Source organism: Triticum dicoccoides, chromosome 1B (genome assembly GCF_002162155.2).
Source record: "Triticum dicoccoides isolate Atlit2015 ecotype Zavitan chromosome 1B, WEW_v2.0, whole genome shotgun sequence".
Taxonomy (NCBI): domain Eukaryota; kingdom Viridiplantae; phylum Streptophyta; class Magnoliopsida; order Poales; family Poaceae; genus Triticum; species Triticum dicoccoides.
The window spans coordinates 61444783-61465948 of NC_041381.1; the positions used below are offsets into that span (position 1 = coordinate 61444783).

A 21166-nucleotide genomic window follows, 5' to 3' on the forward strand; every position below is an offset into this window, starting at 1 on the left:
TAAGATCTTGACTCTCCATACCTACCCCCCTTTCTACTGTCAGTCTTAGTACCACGACACTTCCTGCACGGGGTACATGGCCACCACTTGATGGAAGGTGTGCCGGTCCCAAATATTGCACGACTTGCGCCGGGCATGGTGGTCTTCGGGAGGATCATCGGCCAAAATTGGTTGTTAGGGGCGTAGTAAGGATTGCCATGCGCCTCCGGTGGCAGGCGCTCCTGTAACATGTTGATGGTGCGTGTCATGGCGTGGGAGTGGATGGGGGACACTGGCGCCATGAAACGCCTGAGAGTCTGAGTCGCCATCCCGATGGCATCCGCACATCCGGCAGCGCAGGATGCCGATGTCGACGAGCTCATCCGCCTCCTCCTGTGAAGTTAGTGCACGCCATCACTGTGGAGGAGCTAGGGTTTTGGCGTGGAGGCAGGGGTAGAAGGCTAGGGTTTCGGCGGGAGGTGAACGGTAATGGTTGATGCTGTGCGGGTGCGGCAAAGAGGGGTGGCGGTGCAATATATGGCAAGGAGGGGGAGGCGGGCGGCCTCCGGTAGGTGGGCGTCAATGGGGTTTAACACCATCATTGATGGGCCTAATCCCCACCAGCTAGTCACCCACACGCCACGTCGGCGACATGGTTGACCGGCTGACCACCTACGATCGCCCACACGGCAGGCCACGTACGTACGGTATGGTCAAGTGGGCGTACGTACGATCGTACACACTGCATGTACCGTCGAGGTCGGGAGGGCAACTTTTTAAATGACCATCATACCGTTTGTTATGAAGGGGTATGAATCAGATCTCTACCATCGATGTGTTTAGAGGGGGGGGTGGAGAAGTGGACTAATTAACAGAGATAGTGAACTGGGACATAAGTATAACGTGATGTAGCTGGTTCATCAATATGAGGTGCTCGTCAATGTGTATATGCATGCATCACTCCCATGCCATCTCTATGCTTTGGAGATTAGTTATCTGAAATCACCAATATGGTTAAGCACTCACCACTCAAAAGTGTTTTGTGGCACGTGAAACCAAGCAACCTTGTGTCCGGCTCAGGGGGCAGCGATGCATCTACGGATCACATGTCCATCATTTCTCCTATTATAAAAGCGCCATTGCGTTCCACTTTCAAGAAGATGTATCACGTCATGAGATGAGTAAGTACTACACAGTTGAAAGAGTCATCCACATAATTTAGATGAGATATTAGAAGAAACCTGAACGAACGAGTCTAGAACCTATTGACTCTGAAATTTATGATAAATTTTGAGTTTGGTGGTGGCGACGTAGTCATAGAGCAGAAATGCATTTTAGGGTCGTCTTCTCCGACGGCTTCACTGGCTCCCACCTTGACGGCCATCACGCACCGTTGGATAGTGGCAACACTCGTGTCATGCATCACCTTACTCCAGTGGCGGAGCTTGAAAGAAAAAGCTGGGCGGGCCAAGCTAAGGAAGAGCCGAATTTTGGTAGGCATTAGTCACTAGTTGCTCTCTTTTGTTCTGTTTCAATTTTCACCGTGTATGTTAGCAAACAAGTTACTACTAACGCCCTGTTTGAATTAGCGTTTTCTTCATAATACACCTGTAAAAGAAATACAGGTCTCCACCGGTCGGTTCCATTTCCAGCCGGAAAATAGTCATGTCCAGTAAAATACACTTGTAAATCTTACACCTCTGTATTGAATTACACCTAAACCAAGCGCGCCCTAAGAGACTCATCTTCTATCTTATTATGCCTTGTTTCAATGATCTTCCTTACGCGGCAGGCACAAAGGAAAATATCTTGTAATTCTACATATGGATTAATAATAAAATACATTAATGTTGCTCAATTCATAACAAAAGCATGCTGCTCTAGAAATAATTAGAAACTGTTTGACACGAAAAATAATAATAGCAACGGTGGTTGTCGTATTATTATCTCTCTATGCACCAGGGAAATAAATATGCGGGCGTGCCAGCGTACTAAGTACACAAATAAAATATAGGGAAACTTGTATTTTATTAATCTCTCAACGGAGAAACAAATTACATGATCCCTTTACATAAGCACTCCATGGCCTGCTAGCGCGGCCGATATGACAGCCGAACAGAAACTACCCAACAGCAGCGTCATCAGGAGGTGAACATAAATTTGGGCTCTACTCGGCGTCGGCACTCGACAGCGGACCGGCGAACCTAGTTGGTTGGTAGCACGGTGTACTACAGCGGTCAAAGGAGGCAAGGGTCGGAGGCATCTGGGCGGCACAGCGGCAGCATCCCGACGGCCGGGGCCATAACTGGCCGGTGTGGAGACCGGAGCCTGGAAAGAAGGGCCAAAGGGAGGATGCCGCCATGATGAGGTCGCGAGAAGGCGAGCGGAGCAGTGGAGCAGGCAGTTATTTAGCAGCGAGGAGGTTGTGCGATCTGTGCGGCCGGGGAAGGGCCAAAGGTAGGACTTGGGAGCCTGGAAGGGGGATGGTCGCTGGATCTCCGACGCGAGATTTGAGCTGTGCGAGTTGCAGGTGCGGCGTAGCCGGCCGGCAGCTGCTGCTCCTACTGTGTGCGCTCATGCCAAACCTCGACCCTCGAGACTTGGATCGATCGTAACTAGGCTGACTGGGCTACGAACCAAAGCATGCCATGGCCGGGTTCGGCCCCAACGAAGCTCCGCCCCTGCCTTGCTCGGATACGCAGAGGGTCCTATGTAGAGATGTCGCTTGGGATCGTGACTGGGCGTCCATCGGCGAGCAGCTCCAGATGGTGGACAGCTGAGTTGAGCAGGTGCTGTCATGTTACGACGATCTGTCCGGGGAGGTGACTAGGCTGTGAAACAGGACTCGACGCGCCAGAGGCTACCCCGTCGAGAGCACAGAGTGTGGGTGCACGTGGGCGCAGCATACGCTGGCTCCACGTTGGTCTGCCCGGAGTTCACCTACGTGATAGACGGCGTGATGAACATCGACTCGTTCAGCATGAATGCCCACAAGTGGCTCCTCTCCAACAACGATTGCTGTACTATGTGCTCTTAATCTAGTTTCAAATTTGAGTTTCGAATGAGATATTTGTGTACGATTTGGATTTTAGGAGTTAAATTTAAGAGTTCGGCTAGGTTCACACATTTTTTAACTCCTCATATTTGAGGAGTTAAGATTTGAGAAGAAATATGAAAAGTGATGTTTTAAGTGTTCGATTAGATATGCCCAAACAACTAAAAATAGGCACTAGGCAAGAAAGATGAGTGAAGTGATTTTCTTTTGTTGGACAAATGTAGTACCCTTCCTGATCTCTCCGCCATTTCATTTCATGAGCATGCTAAGTGGCCGAAATAAATGTGAATGTCGGCTAACGATATAATACACGCAACAAGCTAACATGTATTATCAGTAAATGCATGATGAATTATCCAAGAATCAAGATCGCCTTTGGCTAAGTGTTCATTACTAAAATTTGTAATGAATAAAAAAATATGTTCCCACTGCAAGCATTCGTTTATACATCCATGGCAAGAGAGTTTTCTGTATCATTTTGTGGATCTTTTTCTAATTCTCTGACACAGGACGAGGAAATTCCCAACCAATAAGTATTGGCCTCTCAAGTAAACAAAGCAAAGGATCAAATAAATAACATGTTAAGGAGCAGCCAAGTAAACCAAGAAATGACTCCAGTAGTCCAATGATAGAGGAATGTAATCCAACGGAGGGGCTACGTGATCCAACAGAACAGCTATGTAAACAAGAAACACATGAACCTACTAAGGATACAATACAATAGTGTGACCGGACTAGGGGCATGTATACAACCCACTTGCCTAAACTTGCACATGGTAAGGGTAGCGAGTAGCCAGTAGAAAAAACTCTTTGTAAAGCACCCATATTTTTCAATGGAAAGAAAGAAAGAAAGAAAGAAAGGGAGCAAGGTTGTTAGAATCGCAATTCTGAATCGGATCGGAGCCCCGATGGCAGGATCACAAATCATAGAATCTTACCTACCAGGACCGTAGAAACGTAGATTCTATGAACCAAAATCATTGAATCAGAGAGGTTAGTTTGAATGGTAAAGTCCTAGAATCATACAACATAATCGCGTTTCTGCCAACCTTGAAGGGAGGCTCTCTTTCAGGTAGGCAAAACAGTTTGACTTGTGGGGCTACTCCTTCCATCCAGCTCATCATGCATGCACATATTTAAATTTATTGTGGGAAATTTAAAATTTGTTTTTGTTTTAATCATGAGTTAGACCATTAATATATAAACAAGTTGTCATAAAATCATATATGATTCTGATGGCACACTTTGTGTGGCTTATATTATACTCAAATCATCAAATACATGGGACACTTATTAAATCAAGATGGGAGGAGCAAAATGGAAGGGTTGCATAGCGGCCACCGCGAAATGCGTCACCGGCAAGGAATAGTGTGAGGACTTAATGTAGAGGCTTATCTCTAAGACTAATTAGTAGAGATAGTGAACTAGAGGGGATATATATACTGATAACTTCATAAGTATGTCGTGATCTAGCTACCGCTAATTAGCTTTCATCATTATGGCATGGTCTAACTATTGCATGTCAATGTGTACATGTATGCATAATTATCATGACATTTCTCCTATTATAGAAGAGCCATTGCGTTACACTTTCAAGGAAGTTATCATATTTGCACTTATGATGAGATGAGTAGTACTACACGGTTGAAAGGACTCACCAACATAATTTAGATGAGATATTAGCAGAAAACTGAAGGAGTGAATTTAGAATCTCTCGACTCCAAAATTTAGGACATATTTCGACTTGGGTGGTGGTGACATAGTCATGCAGCAGAAATGCGATTCAGGGTCGTCCTCTCCCACGGCTTCACTGGCTCCCACCTCGACGACCTTCGCACGTCGCCAGTTAGTGGCAGCACTCATGTCGTGCAACAACTCGCTCATGCGGTGCCGGGGCAGACTCCGCAGGTACGCTTGTTTCGCCATCTTGGCCTGCTTGTCTCGTCTTGGCTATGTTGTGCTGCCTTGACCACGTTGCTCATCTTGGCTCTTTTTTTTTTTAAAACAAGTTCTCACCTTGGCTCTGTTGTGCAGGGTGAGGGGAGGCGGTCATGGCGACGGGAGGCACGGTTGGGTGCTTCCTAAAAGGCTCCAGCCGCAGCCGCCCGAGGAACTCGGCAAGGAGGACTTGCAGTGTGTTAAACTGTGGTTTGGTGGAAACTGGCTCAACGCATCTGGTGCGTGGCCTATCATTTTATATAAGGTACCAAGAGGTACAATACAGGTACAAATACAGTTGTCGTACAATATACAGTCTAACACCCTCCCTCAATCTTAACTGTGGCCTGAGGTACTCAGTAAGTTAAGATTGCGTCTACAGCCTATGAATAGAGGAAGAGATAACGGTTTGGTGAAGATATCAGCAAGTTGATCCTTGGAGGAGATGAACTTGATCTGCAGGAACTTCTGTGCAACACGTTCTCTCACAAAATGATAATCAACTTCGATGTGTTTCGTTCGGGCATGAAATACCGGATTTGATGAGAGGTATGTAGCGCCGATGTTGTCACACCAAAGGATAGGAGGCTGACTATGAGAGATCTTCAATTCTCTGAGGAGGGACTGGACCCAAATAAGCTCAGCAGTGGCATCAGCAATTGCCTTATACTCAGCTTCAGTGCTACTCCGAGAAATTGTAGCCTGCTTCCGAGCACTCCAGGCGGCCAGATTAGGTCCAGAGAACACTGCATATCCTCCCGTGGATCACCGGTCATCTGGGTTACCAGCCCAGTCTGCATCACTGAAGACCGAGAGCATACTAGAGGGCGCCGACCGGATATGAAGTCCATACGAGGTAGTGGAGCGAACATAACGCAGAATACGCTTGACAGCAGTCATGTGAGGCTCTCGAGGGGTATGAAGATACTGGCAGACACGATTAACGGCATATGAAAGATCAGGCCGCGTGATGGTAAGGTGCTGAAGGGCTCCAACAAGGCTTCTGTACTTGGTAGCATCATCAGCAGAGAGGAGAGTCCCATCGGTAGCAGAAATAATCTCCGTGGATGACATGGGAGTAGTAGCAGCCTTGCACTCCAGCATGCCAGCACGCCGCAAGAGATCCTAAGAGTACTTCTGCTGAGAGAGAGCAAGACCATCTGGTGGATATGTGACTTCCAGGCCAAGAAAATAGTGAAGTTTGCCTAGATCCTTGACAGCAAAATCAGAACTTAGAGCCAAAACCAAACGATCAGTCGCCGCAATAGAGGAGCTGACAAGGATGATATCATCAACATAGACCAGAATGTACATGGTGACTTCCGGTCGCTGAAGAATGAACAGTGAAGTATCAGCAGCGGAGGGCACAAATCCATGAGCACAAAGTGCAGAACCCAGGCGAGCATACCAAGCACGAGGCGCTTGTTTGAGACCATAGAGCGCTTTCACCAAGTGACAAAGATGCTGAGGATTATCAGGGTCAACATACCCAGGGGGCTGACGCATGTAGACCTCCTCCTGAAGAACACCATGCAGAAATGCATTCTGAACGTCCAACTGACGAAGGGACCATCCTCGTGTGACAGCAAGTGACAGAAGCAGACGAATAGTGGTCGGCTTAACAACGGGACTGAAGGTATCCTCGTAGTCTAGACCATACCGTTGCTTGAAGCCCTTAGCAACTAGCCGAGCCTTGTACCGCTCAATAGAACCATCCGCATGTCATTTGACCTTGAAAACCCATTTAGAATCAATGACGTTGATACCTGGACGGGGTGAGACCAGCGCCAGGTGCCATTCTGGCGAAGAGCCTGAATCTCGAGGTCCATAGCAGCACGCCAGTGAGGTATACTCATCGCTGCTTGATAGTGTCGAGGTTCCGCAGTAGGATCAGATTGCGCATGGACCAAGCAAGCAGCAATCCAGGCAACAGTGCCATCTTTCCATACCTTAGGCCGATGAATACCGCTTCGGCTACGTGTATGCGGCCGAAGGACCAGAGGAGCTGGAGGAGGGTCAGTAGCTCCCTCGGCAGCAGAAGCAGGCGATGATGCAGGAGACGGGCTCCCAAGCGGCGAGGCCGCAGGTGATGCAGATGATGGCAAATCCGGCCCAGGCGGAGAAGCGGATCCGGGCGAGGCGGGCATAGGGGAGACCGGCCTGGGCGAGGCGGGCGGTGAAGGTCGCGCAGGCGAGGCGGGAGACCCAGGCCCAGCCGGGCGAGCGGGCGACGGAGCAGCCGGGCCAGGAGGGACCGAAGGGGCGGCCTCGAGACGTGCGCCCGCTGCATGGCCCATGCAGTGATCGACGTCGCGATCATCAGAAGCAGATGTGGGCATCTCCTATTCGGCAAGAAGCTCCAGTCGAGCGCCACGCCCCGTTCCTGCACCATGGTTAGGTAATAGCACAGGCGAATATGCAACATCCTCAAGTTGATCAGGCAAAACACGAGAGATACGAGTGGGTGATGACAACGTTGGGGAAGATGGCATATTCGAAAAAGGAAACAAATTTTCGTCAAAGACGACATCACGGGAGATATAGACTCTATTTGTTGGAACATGGAGACATTTGTAGCCTTTATGAAGAGCACTATACCCAAGGAAGACGCACTTTTTGGAGCGAAACTCAAGCTTGCGACTGTTGTAGGGCCGAAGGTGCGGCCAACAAGCACAGCCAAAAACCTTGAGGAAAGTATAGTCAAGAAGTTCGTTAAACAACAGTTCAAGCAGTGTCTTCATTTTTAATACTCGAGTAGGAGTTCGATTAATCAAGAAACAAGCAGTGGTAAAGGCATCACTCCAAAACCGAAATGGCACGGAGGCATGAGCAAGAAGTGTAAGGCCAGCTTCAACTATGTGACGGTGCTTGCGCTCAACGGCACCGTTCTGCTGATGTGTATGTGGACAAGAAACACGGTGAGATATCCCAAGCTTATTAAAGAAAGAATTGAGGTTGCGGTATTCACCCCCCCAATCGGACTGAACATGAATGATCTTATGCTGTAGGAGTCTCTCAACATGCAATTGAAATTGTAAGAACACATTAAACACATCAGCTTTGCTTTTGAGAAGATAAAGCCACGTAAAGCGACTGTAGGCATCAATGAAACTGACATAGTATTTATGACCACTGACAGATGTTTGGGCAGGACCCCATACATCTGAAAACACAAGCTCTAATGGAGTAGTAACAACTCGAGATGAAGACACAAACGGTAACTGATGACTTTTTCCCTGTTGACAAGCATCACAAACTGCTAAATCTTTAGAACTAGACAAAGTAGGAAGTTCATGTCGATGCAAAACATGGCTAACTATGGGAGACGCAGGATGCCCAAGCCGGGCATGCCAATGAGACGTCGACGTGCGAACAGCGGTAAAGGCCTCCGGACGAGATGGCGCCTCCAACGCATATAGGCCCTGATGGATGCGACCTCTAAGCAGAACCTCCCGTGTGGCTCGATCCTTAACGAAGAGATGAAACGGGTGAAATTCACAGAACACATCATTATCATAAGTAAACTTACGAACAGAGAGTAATGGACGAGTGACATGCGGGACGTCAAGGACATTGCGAAGACGAAGGCGACGAGAAGAACTAGACAGAAGGGAGGCCTGACCAACATGAGTAATGGGCATACCTGAACCATCAGCGGTGCGGACCTTGTCACGGCCGCGGTAGGGCTCCTGCGCCTGGAGATGACCAGCTTCATTGGTCATATGCTCCGTGGCACCCGTGTCAAAGTACCACGCGGGGTCGATCGGATACGACGGCGTGTACCCGCCTCCGCCGGGGGGCGGCGGAACTCTGTTCGGCGATGGCAGCCTGCTTCTCGTTGCCACGCCCGTCATTGCCAATGCCAAGGAAATCCCTCTTGAAGCGACGGTGACAGCGGGAGGCATAGTGCCCATGGATGCCACATAGCTGGCAGTCAACGTTGGGCCGGCCACGGCGATCGGTGGTCACAGGAGGACCACTGACGGCGGCGATGGAGGAGGCTGGCGGCCACCACCTCCTGTGGAGGAGCCAACAGTAGCGCGAGGTGGACGATGGCCACCAGTTGAAGCACCACGGTAGGCGGCGTGAGCCTGAGGATCATTTAGCTGCATCGCGGCATGGCGAGCATCAACACGTTGCTCGGTGGAGAGGAGGCGTGCATACAAATCCCGAGAGGACAGGGGCGTCTCACGACCCCGCACCGCCTCAACCAGATTGTCGTAGTCCTAATCGAGGCCCCGAAGAACAAAGTCAGTGAACTCCGTGTCACGAAGCGGCTCCCCGATAGCGGACAGGGTGTCGGCGATCGTCTTGATCTTGTTGAAGTAGACGTGCGCAGAGGAGTCAAGCTTCTTGCACTCGAGGAGTTGTTGACAAAGAGCCGAAGCACGAGCGGAGGAGTTAGCCGAAAAACTGTCCGCCAGCATCGCCCAAACGTCAAGAGACGTGGCGGCGAACACCACCAGGCCGGCAACTCCTTCCGTCAGGGAGGACTGAAGAGCGGAGAGAATCGCCTGGTCCTGTGCGACCCAGGCGCGGTACGCCGGATTCTCGGCGGAGACCCGGGCTCCGATGGCCGTGACCGCAGGGACGAGGCTGGGCGGACACGGGAGGCTCCCATCGACATAGCCTTCGAGGTGACGGCTGCGAAGAAGCGGCAGGATCTGCGCCCGCCAGTACAGGTAATTGTCCTGCGTGAGACGCACCGTGATGAGGTGCGTGAGCTGATAGGGGCCAGCACCCGGGCCGTCGGCGACCGCAATTCCAGTAGGGGCGGGGACGTCGGCCGCGGTGGAGGTGATCGAGGCCGAGGGCGCTGAGGGAGCCGGGGGTGGCACCAAACCAAAGGGCACCAGGGGGGCCGAGGCGTAGGCCGGCGGCGTAGGGAAGAACCCTGGAGCGAACTGCGATGAGCCGAGGTACAAGGGGCGCAAGGTTGTGGGCGCGGCCATCTGGCTCGTGGTGCTGGCGGGCGGGATGAAGGGCGCCGCTGTAGGGGAGGATGCAGAGGCGGGCAGGGCAGCGGAGGAGTTCATGGCGAGAGGGCGATCTTGGTGGCGGCGCGGCGATCAAGGAAGCGGCGGCTGACATAGATGTGGAGCAGATGTTGTCATTGTACGAGGGTCTCTCGAGGTGCGGCGGCTGTGAAGGATCCGAGCGCCGGAGGCTACCCCGTGGAGCCGGCACGGTCCTCGCCGTGCACCCTAGCTCCCACACCTGCAGGAAGTAGTCATGTGATTCGACACTCACAACTCCGCTATACATGCTTAGTTTGCCAAACAGAAAACCTGGATATAGGTGCAAAAAAACTTCACTCCGTTTGATCTTAGCTTCCTGGTATCTGGTTGCCAGTAAGACCTAAACTATGTTTTTTCTGTATTTCCTTCCCCTCCTTGTAAGCATATAATTTTAGATCTGACTCTGTTTCAAGACTTAAACTCAGTGCTCATCTTTGTGCCGCAACAACTGCATACAACAAATCCGCTACATGAAACTTGATTAACTGATGGACAATGGATATCAATGAATATGCATTTACTAAGAAGAGCATCTCCAACAGCCGCACAAAAATTTCGCGCCCAATAAAAATTATAGCGTGCCACTGTAGCACTTTTAATACGCCGGTGCCAACATTGCTTTAGCATACGCCCAAAAACGCGCGCCCAAAAAAGTACGCAGTGCAAATTGTGAAGCGTGCGCAATCGGAGCCCAAAATATGCTGCACGCGATAGCGGTTTTTTAGCGCGTGCCCAAAATATTGTAGCGCGCGCAATATTTTTGCAGCATCCGTTGGAGTTGTTCGGCGCAAAAAAAAAATTTAACACGCGGAGCTCTTTTTGGGCGCCTGTCGGAGATGCTCTAATTCCTCTCAAAAAGAGAGGAAGTGCCATTACAAGTACTCCCTCCGTTCGGAATTACTTGTCACAAAAATAGATGTATCTATAACTAAAATACATCTAGATACATTTATTTCTTGGACGAGTAAACGGAGGGAGTACTAGATAGACATTATCTATGCCCAGCCGACCAAAGCTCATCAAGTAACGATGTTCCCAACCGGTCAAGGCCCATCAAATAACTGCATGCATGCATGGTTCATATTACGTACTATTTTTACAAGACATACATTTTAAAGAAAAGTAGACGAGGCATACTAATGGCTAGAGTTGGTTCTTTGTACGTATGTGAAGCACTCTATAGCCATCACCATGTTTTGCTTTGACACTTTTTTTTAGGAAAGTGTAATAACACATTACTCTAGGGGAGGGTTACACTCAGACTTGAACAGGTTACGTAATCTATCAGGCACATCAGCGATTCTGAACCATTCGCCTTCTCTTGTAGCTCCTGCAGCGATTTCGTGAGCCAGCTCTTTGACACATATTTGCTTTCACACTCATACAATGTAGTTATGAAGGTTAATAGAGGGGGGAAATAAAAACTTGTCCCACGGAGGGGCTACGTGATCCAACAGAAGAGCTACGTACGTAAACAAGAAACACATAAACCTGCTAAGGATACACTACAGTAGCTGACCGGCCCAGGGGCATGTATGCAACCCACATGCCTAAACTTGCACATGGTTAAGGGTAGACACTGGGCCATGTATGCAACCCACATGCCTAAACTTGCGCATGGTTAAGGGTAGCCATTAGCCAGTAGAAAAAGCTCTTTGTAAAAGCACCCATATTTTTCACCGGAAAAGAAAAAACAAAGAAAAGGAGGCTCTTCCTTCCATCCAGTTCATCATGTATGCACATATTTAAAAAATCTGTGGGAATTTTTTTTTAACCATCAGTTAGACCACTAAAATATAAATAAGCTGCCATAAAATCAAGTATGAATCTAATGACACAATTTGTGATGCGAGTCTTGGATTGGCAATGCTGCCTCCTCGGGAGGGAGACATACTCTCCTTAGGGCCAGTTCTTTTGAGCTATGCTGTGGAAATAAGCTCAAGATAAGCTGCTGTGGAAATAAGCTCCAGAAAATAAGCTAGCCAGTTCTTTTCAGTGCCTGTTTTTTCAGCTTCTGTGTGGTATGGTCAGTGAAAAGTTTGTAATGCCCTTGGACTGTACTGTTGTTCGGATTAAATGATATTGCGCTATTTTTATCATTTTGTTGCCCATATGAACATAAATTTGACTTTCAAGCACCAAAACTTGTTATAATCAAGCATAAGGAAGATCATTGTCTCTCATACGAATATCATACGTGCATCACTATCTCATGTAATCATACGTGCATCAGTAGCTCGTTGAGATCAACATGAAATCATCATACTTCAGCAGTAGTACAATCAAGATGAAATCATCATCCTTCAGCAGTAGCTTACAACTAATATACATGATTTTTTTTTGCAAAAAAATCTCAGGAGCTGCTCACCTTGGTGGCTCACGGCCAGGAGGAGGGCAGGGGAAAAGGGGGTCGCCGACCGCCGGAGATGGGCGCCGTTTGCCGGAGAGGGGCCCTGGGCGGACCTGGCCAGGCGCTGCTCCTGGACAAAGGGGACGGAGGGGATGCGGCCGAGGGAGGGGTCGCGCTCGTGGGAGTTGGGGGGTGGAAGATGCAGCCCTATCCACATACCATCTCGCTGGCCTCGTCGAGGTCCAGAGGATTGGAGGGCCGGCGGCGACGGCGGCGGCGGTGACTGGAGGAACCCTAGGTGGAGCGGAGAATAGAGCAGGAGGAGTCGAGCGGGGGGAGGGGATCGAGCGCTGCTGTTTTTTTTTTTTTTTTGCGACCGGTGGTTCTGTGCGGGACTGGGGGTGGCAATATTGATGTAATAAGATCGAACTAGAGGGGCACGTCCCTATACCCTTTCGTTTTTAAGTCAGAAGCCGCGGGAAGCTGCGGGAAGCCACCCGACCCCAGCTTTTTCTCATTGTGAAGGAGGAGGAGGTAGAAATAAGCTGAGCTGGCTTCTCTAAAATGAGTTCTTTTCAGCTTATAACTTTTTTTGACAATAAGCTGAAATAAGCTGCAAAAGAACTGGCCCTTAACTCGTGGCTTACTAGTATAGTCTATTACTATATGTCAGTGTTCTTGTTTCCTAAAATCTTTATTAAAAGAATTGGACAAACAGTGTCGCTGTTTCTTTTGCCAAGGGGCAGTTGCAAAAAAAACACAACCATTAGTTAAATTAGCCATCGACCGTTCATCTGCACGGACTAGGTTAACTTTTGTTAACATGTCAAATATGAAGCTATTTTATATGTTAGCTTGAGTATATGAGATAAATCTTTTTTTCATGGTCATGTATAGGACAAAAAGAGGTTAGGTTTGTTGAATCAATTCAAAATTAGATGCTTTACATGTACACATAGTCTTGAACTATCTCCACTATAAAATACATTGATATTTTAGATATAGCTGCAGTTCTCATGATGGGTCATTGTTATATCTATAGGACAAATATTTTCTACCATCTGGTGGTAGCTAGTTACCCTCACGTGAGTTTTGTATCTTGCATGTAGTATCTCTTAAATCGGAGAGTATGTACGCATAATAGTAGTATATTCTGTATATAAGTATGTTGACGGGAAATTGTGTATCCACTATTTTTTCATTCATTTTCTCCTCTATTATTCAATTAAAGAAAAGTTTAGTGCAAACATTACCTAAAGAAAATAAAAAATATATACATTGAGGAGGACTTGGATGTCGATGCTTATCTCTAAGACTAATTAGTTGAGGTAGTGAACCAGAGAAGGACAATACTGATAACTTCATAAGTATGGCATGATATAGCTGCCACTAATTAGTTTCATCAATAAGGCGTGGTCTAACTGTTGCCTGCCAATATGTACATGCATGCATAATTCATATGCCATCTCTATTCTGTGAAGATGAATGATCTGAAATCACAAATATGATTAAACATTCACAACAAAAATGTTTGTCACATGTGAAACATCTACGAAAGCAAGCAACCAAACAATAGTTGTGACCGCTCGGGGGAAGGAATTCATTTCTCCTATTATAAAAAGCGTCATTGCCCTACACTTTCAAGGATCCCAACTTGTGATGAATAGTGCTACACTACACCGCATGATTTAGATGAGATATTAGAAGAAAACTGAAGGAGTGAGTTTAGAACCTATCGTCTCCAAAATTTATGATAGCTTTCGAGTTGGGTGGTGGCGACGTAGTCATACAGCAGAAATGTGATTCAGGGTTCTCTCCTCCCATGACTTCACTGGCTCCCACCTCGACGCCCTTCGCGCATCGCCGGTGAGTGGTCCGTTCATCTTGGCTCTGTTGTTTCGGTGTCTTGGCCTGCTCATTGACGGTCGTCCGCAGGGTACGTTGTTTCGCCGTGGCTCTGTTGTGCTGTCTTGGCCATGTTGCTCATCTTGGCCCAAGTTCTCATCTTGGCTCTGTTGTGCAGGAGGTGGGGAGGCGATCTCAGCGACACGAGGCGCAGCTTCCTGCTGCCTACAACGCTCCTCCAGCCACAGCCGCGGAGGAAGTCGGCGAGGAGAACTTGGCGGTGCAGGCGCCCCAAGGCGTGGGCGCGAACCAGCACATGCCAGAGGTGTCTGTCCTCAACGACAAGCTGGAGTCGTCCCACACGCAGATGTCATCCCTCTGTCGCGCCATCGAGAAGAAGGCGAACGCGCAGAGCACGGGCATCGGCTCGGCTTGCGTGGACGCCGACGTCGGCATCGGCGGGGCGGGCACTGTCTTCGTCCAGGACGCCAAGGTCGGCATGGGCAGAGCGAGCACCGTCTTCGTCCAGGACGCCGACGTCGGCATTGGCGGGGCGGGCACCGTCTTCGTTCAGGACGCCGACCTTGGCATGGGCGGAGCGGCCTCTGCCACTGGTTCGGGCGACGAGCGTCCAGCCGCAGTGGCGCGCCCGGTGGTCCACGGCCAGGGCGGCGTTCGAGGAGGCCGGCGGGCGCGTGAGCGGGCGCGAGAGCGCCGGCACCGGCGCAGACTCGGCAGGTACGTTGTTTCGCGGTCTTGGCCACGCTGGTGTCATGTGGAGTGGACGCGCGCCGGGCATTGCCATGCTTATCTTGTTGTGTTGCGCGTGTTGTGCAGGGGGAGGGAAGGCTTTCTCGGCGACGCGAGGCGCGCCTGCGTGCTGCCTACAACGCTCCTCCACCTGCAGCCGCTGAGGAAGTCGGCGAGGAGGACTTGGCGGTGCTGGCGCCCCAAGGCGTGGGCGTGAACCAGGACACGCCATAGGTGTCTGTCCTCAACGACGAGCTGGAGTCGTGCTACACGTAGATGGCATCCGTCTGTCGCGCCATCGAGAAGAAGGCGAACGCGCAGAGGATGCTACGCATGGATGCCGAGCGTGATCGAGACTGGACGTCCATCGGCGAGCAGCTCCGAGCACTGGATACAGATGTGGAGCAGATGCTATCACGGTACGGGGATCTGTCCGAGGAGGTGCGGCGGCTGCGCAGCAGGACCCGAGCCACCGGAGGCTATCCAGTGGAGCCGCCGCAGATCCTTGTCGTGCACCCGAGCTCCCACACTTGCAGGAACTAGTCTTTGCGATTCGACATGTAATGTCGCGACTGTAACCATCATACTCCACTCCAGATAGATACAGCTCTGAACTTGCAATTAGGAGGTTCTGAACCTCTGTTTTCTTGATGGGGAGCATGATCTTAGATATGATCAAGCAATTGTTATTCTGTTTTGGTGTTCGTCCCTTGATTCAGAGTACAGGCCACTGCATGAAATGCCCGCAATTTTCCTATTGCATGCCTGTTTTGATGTGTATCTGCACCTGTTCTGACATGGTCGAAAATGCACCACAGCAAGTAGACACTTTTACGGCACTGGATTATTTATATAACTTTGGATTTACGATGTACAGTATCATATTTTAGATACCACTGTACAATACCACACTATAGTGCCAGGCCAGAATCTTTATGCACATGTTAGCGTTGAGTACATAGAGAAGATTTACTACGAGCGTCAGTTTCCTTTGTTTTGTTGCTGCTGCGCATACTTTGTGGTTTGGCTCGATGTTTTTTTTTCATTTTTTTTCTTGGAAAGGTATCACTAGATATACTAAGCTCCTAGGAAATAGGGAGCCGTCGGAGCAAGTGTTGTTTTTTTTAAAAAAAAAAGGGAGGAAAAGACTTCCGGCCTCTGCATCATAACAATGCATGCGGTCATTTTATTAAAAGTTCAGTAAATAAAGATTCTTAGTGCAGTACAGCTCGCAGAAGGAGCATAAAAAGCAAAATAAATAGATAAAGCAATAACCTGCAATGAACAGGATCTCACGACTAAACATCTATCTCTACTCCTAATGTCTCAGTTGATAATCTCCGCGGTTAAATTTCGTCCCATCAAACCCGGTTTTTTTTGTCCTCATTCCCACCTCCCACGTACCAGCGCCGAACCAATAAAAAAAACGATGCCCACGCAAGGTTCCTACACGCTCGATTCCCACCTCCCACACGGTCAATCCAGAAAACCGGCGAAAAAGTCTACGAAAAAAATCCAACACTAAGGAATTGGTCGCACGTACTCTCACCCCACCCCACCCCACGCCACGCACTGTCCCCTCCAGCCCACCCGCACGCACGTGTGACGATCCCCTCACCGCCGCCCCTCTCAGGATCGCCGCCACCGCCACCGCCGCTCCGGATCGCCGCCGTCTGGATCGCCGCCGCCGCCGCTGTCTCTCCGGATCGCCGCTGCCGCCGCCGTCTCTCCGGATCGCTGCCCCTGCCGCCGCCGTCTCTCCGGATCGCTGCCCCCTTCGCCGCCGTCTCTCCGGATCACCGCCCCCGCCGCCGCTGCCGTATCTCCGGATCGCAGCCACCGCCACCGTCTGGGTCGCCGCAGCCGTCACACAGAAGACAGTGCAGGAGCTGCCGCCACCTACGCTAAAACCACCTGAGCCCCGCAACAAGAGTGCACAGGTATGCGCTAAACTCATGGTATGGCAGATAGAAAAGCAACCTGTAACAAACTCATGTACGGCCTTCCTCGACTGAACCTCTATGCAGACTGAATTACAAGTTAAACTCATGACTAAACCTGTAACAAACTGCACTTCTGGACCGAAGTTCTTTGCCACAAACTGTACAAAAGCAACCTGCAAATATTAAGACCTTCGATGCCTTTTGATAATGATGGAACTTCAGGTACGCCGGCTGCAATGAGATGAATAGTTGCAAAATCAGATCCCAAGGTCAGAATAGAGTTATGAAAAGAATAGAGTTACATCTCATTTGTATGAGATGTACATCTTAGTCTCCTGGGAGAAGAGAGTTACATTTCATTTGTATGCAGTACATCTTAGTCTCCTGGGAGTTTTATAATTTTGATTGTCATGAACGGCTTAGTCCTATCGTTCTTTTTTTTATATGTTACAATTTTCTTTGGCATGACCGGCTTAGTCATACCTTTCTTTTTTTATAGTTACATATGACGAATCCACAAAGCAAGGCAACGGAACAGACAACAGCGGAGGATGTACCTTCAGGTATATGTTCAGCTATAAATTTTGCTATGCATGTCAAACAGATGTGTTGCAGGCCCGATGGAGGGGACAAGTTGACGACTATAACCCGTATACTATACTTGTAGCTGATGATGTTGATGAGATTTACCCAAGTGGATATCATAATTTGTTGCTTTCTATGTGATCAATCAGCCCTAACAGACTTAGTCCAGACCAATTCTAACAGATGAAGCGTGTGACTTGTAGGAGTCCATACTACTTTGTCGGAACGGAGATCCTTGAACAGACCGAATGTGATAGCACATATGATGCTCCAGGTATATATGTACCTCCATGTATATGTTCAGCTATAAATGTTGCTATGCGTGTCAAACACCATCCCAAGAGACTAAATGTGTTGCAGGCCCGATGGAGGGGACAAATGTTGCCGAGATGTTGACAATATATACCCAAGTGGTCCAGGTATATCACTGTGCAAATTTCATGCTTTTTTATGTGATCAATCATAACTAATAGATTTGGGCACAACCATTTCTAATGTCCAGAGTACTCCGTTGGAACGGATGATACTTGAACAGCCCGATAGTGTTAACACATGTGTTCATCAACCTTCTCATCTCATGATGCCTTATTTCTGTATAATTTTTCATTTTATTTTACATGATGCAGACAACCGTACAAGTTCATTCCTATATAATGAAGCTTCGTTGCCAGCCCCGAGTAATCTGACACAACATTATGGGACAGATGTAGCACAAAGTGCAAATGGTAATACCTCATACGTCTTGCATGTGATCTAATTTGTGGTTAAAGGGGTTTATGTTGTTCCACATATATTAACGTAGCTTATGGCATTTATGTTGTTCCAGTTGTTGTACATGCTCCTGGTCGTGATGCCTTAGAGGTTTTACCTCTGTCGGATGCAACATCCGAACACATAATGACAGGATCTGTCATGAAAAAAACATAACAGACGAAAAGAGGGAGCAGAAAAACGCCTGGAGGCTGAAAATCATCCTGCCCTTACAATGACTGGTATGGTTATTTAATGTTTACTTAATACGATCAACAATGAATACCTTGCACTTATCCTCCGTCGACTACTCTCACAACTGGTTTCATTAATGACAAAGAACTATCTAGCATCCAACTTAATAACGAGGAAAAGAGGGAGCAGATAAAAGCTCAAAGGCGGGCCGCTTATCGGAAGAAAGATGATGAGAGTTCCATAAAGCTAAATGCAGATGTGCAGAATGTTGCACGGCATCCTCTCGGTGATATCACTAATGCGTATCAACCATCCTCTATGGACCTTGACGAAAGAAAGGAGTTGATAAAGGCGCGGAAGCGAGCTTCTTAACGAAAGAGAAAAGAGGAGGCTAGCGTCAAACAACAGAATGAGAATCTGTCTGCACTTACGATATCAGGTAAGAATGTTTTATTTGTCGGCGCTACAATGATAGTATATACTCCCAATTGTCTATAATATAAGGTTAATATTGGACGAAAAGTGATGAGGGTACCATCAATGTAGAAGCGGATGTGCAAAATGTTCCCATATCCCCTCCCGGTGATATCACTAATGGGCATCAACCAACCTCGTTGTACCTCGACGAGAAAAAGGAGCAGATAAAGGCTCGGAGGCGAGCTACTTATCGAAAGAAAAAAGAGGAGGCAGCCATCAAGCAACAAAATGAAAATCTCCCTACCCTGACGATATCAGGTAAGAATGTTTTATGACAACTCTACGATGATAGTATATACACTCTTAGTTTCTTGACAACCGTTTGTGCTTGATGGCTAACCATTCTTGCTGTTTTAGGTTTTCTATTATCGCAATGTTTCTGGCAATATACGTGTCACGCAGTATACTATGATATGTGTAATATGAGATTCAGATATAATGGTTAGCCTGATACAGACCTTGAACATGCACTGAAAACTGTTGTTTACAGTTTGATTTCTCAACCTGATGAAAACCCTATTTAGAAAAGGATTTCATAGAATTTGTTGTTATTCTTTTGGCTGTTTGATAATATATCGCAATTTTTGCTATGGTAAATTTCTTGGCATCCTTTTTATCCCCTTATTATTCTGATTGGTCAAAATTATAAGTGCAGAGCATGCATGGTATATGTCAGTGTCCTAATACATTTGAGGCATTGAAGTACAAGACAGTATGTATGCTCTAAAGGATCAAAGGATACAAGCTCATGAAAATGAGTTCTTTTTTATATTTCATGTACTTTCACCAGAACGATATTTTGGATATACTTCACTGGCCAATGAAATCCACATCGATGAAGCTAAGCAAACTACTATTTTCAAAAACAGTACGTTGACTCTCAAAAGTTGGCACATCGATGAGCTTTGAACATGCTCAAAGTGTGGATTGACTACATGTGCATAATATCCTGAGGCTATGTAATCAAATCCCGAAGTTTTTGCTTCTAAGAAAGCTCTTGTGGAAATGAACAAAATTGAAGAAAATTATACCTCGATGTATAAAGTGTGCAAATCCACATCAAATTTTATTAGTCTTACAGAGAGCATCATGGTGTGGTTTAACCCCATCATACTCTTCAACAATATGAAATACCTAGATATTAAATCCATTCAACATGTCAGGAAGTAAAAAAAAACTCATAGTAGACAAGAGTTATTACCTGTACACATCTTGGAAAGCAGCCAGAATTCTCAATTCCTCGTGTGTTGCTTTATCCCCTAAAATTCTGAGAGCTTCATCAAGTTGCTGTATAACTCCACCAAACCACCAAACCCCAAGTCTTTGTAACCTGCAGCCGTAAATCAATAAGTAGTGCCATCACTTGCAGGAGAAGAACATGGGTCTATGTAAAGAACAAATTTAAATAGAGAAGATGCCTCCTTCAAAACTTAAACATAATTCACTTTGTACGTGCCCTGATGAGAAGAAGTAGTCGTCCAGTGGGTTCCAGGGGCACCGCCGCGGATCCGAACGGAACACAACCGGATCCAGCACCCGCGCCTGGGCGATGAAGCTCGATGCGTCCGTCCCCGTCAGTCCAGTTGCACACGGCTCGCCGGAGACTGATGCGCGGGGAGAGGTGGCGAGTGAGTGGAGAGGAGAGGTGAGTTAGCCGCAAGATCTGCCGCGGCATGGGACTGATGCGGCGGTCGGCAGGCGGAGTCGCGCGGCCGCCGGCTCGTCGACGCACGCGGCGATGCGGTGGCGGAGGGGAAAGTGGGAGATGAACTGAGTGAGTGGAGGGGAGAGGAGCGAGTGGTTTGGATAAGGATGCTATGCGGCGGGGGAGGAGGAAAGTCGAGACGCGATGAGTGAGCTGAGAGGCCAGCGTGCTAGGTGGGCCGTCGCGCCGGCCCGTGAGGCATTTGTGCTGCGCCTGGCCATGCCGTGTCTGGCCCGTGTAATGCTGGTCGGGCCGTGCCGTGTCGGGCCGGCCCATTTGTCCAGTTATATTGTGGATAATCCTTCAAAAAAATGTTGTGCATAAGGTAATTTTTTTATAGTTATCTTTTTAGGGGGCTAAGCTTGGGTGCTGGTCGGGCCGTGGTGGATAGCTAATTTGGTCCTTGTGTGCAAATTTTGCTCACGGATAGAAATACTAGACAATATAGATATTAAAAATATACATACCTCACAGAAACAATAAAAGTGTATAATATTAAACATGGTTCATAGAAATAAATATGTTTTATACATATTAAATATACTAAGGGTATCACAAAAAAATTAAGAGAAAAAA

At 48.1% G+C, this 21166-nt stretch overlaps 2 long non-coding RNA genes across 2 annotated transcripts; one reads left to right on the plus strand and one right to left on the minus strand.

Moving 5' to 3' along the window:
* The first annotated feature begins 16671 nt into the window (after window positions 1-16671).
* On the plus strand, window positions 16672-19036 carry LOC119319023. Its single transcript, XR_005154316.1, has 8 exons — window positions 16672-16875; window positions 17378-17441; window positions 17667-17737; window positions 17824-17882; window positions 18090-18188; window positions 18290-18455; window positions 18554-18847; window positions 18955-19036. It is a non-coding gene; the product is annotated as an uncharacterized LOC119319023 (long non-coding RNA).
* LOC119319015 lies at window positions 16879-20215 on the minus strand. Its single transcript, XR_005154314.1, has 2 exons — window positions 20087-20215; window positions 16879-17109 (listed from the first exon to the last, which is right to left on the minus strand). It is a non-coding gene; the product is annotated as an uncharacterized LOC119319015 (long non-coding RNA).
* Between the last annotated feature and the right edge of the window lie 951 nt (window positions 20216-21166).